The 2332-nt window shown below is 34.4% G+C and overlaps 1 pseudogene; it reads left to right on the forward strand.

Annotated features, from left to right (window-relative positions):
- Window positions 1–1193: 1193 nt before the first annotated feature.
- On the forward strand, window positions 1194–1494 carry LOC150015837 (protein S100-A10 pseudogene; annotated as a pseudogene).
- The last annotated feature ends 838 nt before the right edge of the window (window positions 1495–2332 follow it).

Consider the following 2332-nt stretch of genomic DNA (forward strand, 5'->3'; position numbering starts at 1 on the left):
ATCAAATAGAAAAAAATGGCCAAATGACAGCAATTAGATGATATACAGAAGAAATATAGATGATCAAAAACATACCATCAAACCAAGTGTCCCTGGTTCAATTCGCAGTCAGGGCACATGACTAGGTTGCACGTCAGGTCCCCACTTGGGGGCGCGTGAGAGGCAACCACACAGTGATGTTTCTCTCCCTCTCTTTCTCCTTTCCCCTCTCTCTAAAAACAAACAAACAAATAAATAAAATTGTTTAAAAAAAAATCATAAATCTCAATCTCCTTACTAATCAAAGGTTAAAATTCAAACAAAATTACTTTTCATCAAATACTCTATAGCTATTTTGAATACTTTTTAATGGCAATTTCCTGTATTGTCAAGGTTTCATGGACATGAACATTCCTTTACTTCAGAGGGGGATAGGGGGAAGGAAACGATGAGATACAAACTGCACAAGCTTTATGACAGGTATGTTGGCAACATATGAAAAATCCTAAAGGGCATATATTTTGACCCAAGAAGTCTATCTCTCAAGTCTGCTCGAAGGATGTGGCACACATACATTGGAAAAAAGCTCATGTCCAGCAATACAGAATTAATTATATATATATGGAACAACTAATTATATGATAGGTATATGTTATCATTTTGCCACTTAAAATTGTATGTAAATTTTTATTTTGAACACAAAAATGTTTTTGTGATATATTACTTTTTAAAAAGCAGGTTACAAAAGCATGTCATCCCATTTTATGAATTAAAAAGTTATACATGTGTATGACTGTAAACATATAATCATTAACACATATACATATAAAGTACAAAATGAACACTGATTTTCTTTGATTATTGGAATTATAAGTGATTTTTATTCTCTATGTCTATGTATTTTCTAAAATAAATGTAACATACATAAAGTTATGTTTAATTTAATTAAATAACATCTGAGAGCTGGAAAAGGTTTTTGGTTTCATTTTTAAAGTAGGTTTAGCTTGGGAGGTTAGGGGGTGGAGAGATCAAGCAAAAAGGGGAAAAGACTCATGGACATGGACAACAAACAGTGTGGCGAATGAAGGAGAGAGGGAAGTGTAAGAGGGTTAAATGGTAATGGTAAATATACAGTAAAAAAAATACTTAAAAATATGATAGGTTAAGAGCCTAGGGATCCTGCCGCGCCTCGGACCAAGACCTCACTCACCAAAATGCCGTCTCAAATGGAACACGCCATGGAAATCATGATGTTCACATTTCACAAATTCGCTGGGGATAAAGGCTACTTAACAAAGGAAGACCTGAAAGTTCTCATGGAAAAGGAGTTCCCTGGATTTTTGGAAAATCAAAAAGACCCTCTGGCCGTAGACAAAATAATGAAGGACCTGGACCAGTGCCGAGATGGCAGAGTGGGCTTCCAGAGCTTCTTTTCGCTAATTGCTGGGCTCACCATCGCATGCAATGACTATTTTGTAGTACACATGAAGCAGAAGGGAAAGAAGTAGGCAGAGGAGCAGCTACTTCCTCCCTGATAGAGTTCTCCCAATAGGTCATTTAAGGAATATCTGCCCCACAGCTTCCCCCTGTATAAGGATTTCATGAGCAAATTAGGACCCTTAGAAAATGTACAAATAAAATCCCACCCCCATTTGACAAGAGAAAGAAAAGCTAATTAAAGCCAGAGAAGCTTTTGATTTTTATATTGCTTGTATCCTCATGCCCTCAATAAACAAATTTCTTTTTTAGTTATAAAATATATATATATGTATATATATATATATATATATATATATGAGTTTAAGCACATAATAAAATTATACTTAAAAAGCTTCTTTTCAACTTATTTCAGGGCTTACTTTGTTAAAATTTGCATTTATTTATGTTGATATGTAAATGTGCCATTCAATGGTTCCAAAGCATAATTTAAATCTAAAATTTCTCAAAGTCAGTGGCTAGACTGCATCTTCACTATTTCCCTCTGCAGCATAATAAACATCAAGCTTTCATTCAATACACACCACATATACTGTTTTGGTAAGTTTAGCTCCAAGTTATTATTTTCCTCTATTCATTTTAAAAATGAACACACAACGTGTTCCACAAGCCCTTTAACAACCTCTGTTAGAGGCCTGTGTTAGTGAAATTCAGAGAAATGGCATCTGATTGTGTATTCTGAGAAAATTGGCACATTAGCTAAGAATAGTGCTGCATAAATATTGTCCTATAGTTTTGTGGTAGCACATGAGCTTACTCATCTGCCTTTAAGTGCATTGGAAAAATAAAACTTAGAAGTCACCAACTTAAAATGTTTCATTGTCTTACATTCTGATCATTAGAACATTAAGAATGA

The sequence above is a fragment of the Furipterus horrens genome, unplaced genomic scaffold (genome assembly GCF_987537825.1).
Source record: "Furipterus horrens unplaced genomic scaffold, mFurHor1.1.pri manual_scaffold_3, whole genome shotgun sequence".
NCBI classification, from domain to species: Eukaryota; Metazoa; Chordata; class Mammalia; order Chiroptera; family Furipteridae; genus Furipterus; species Furipterus horrens.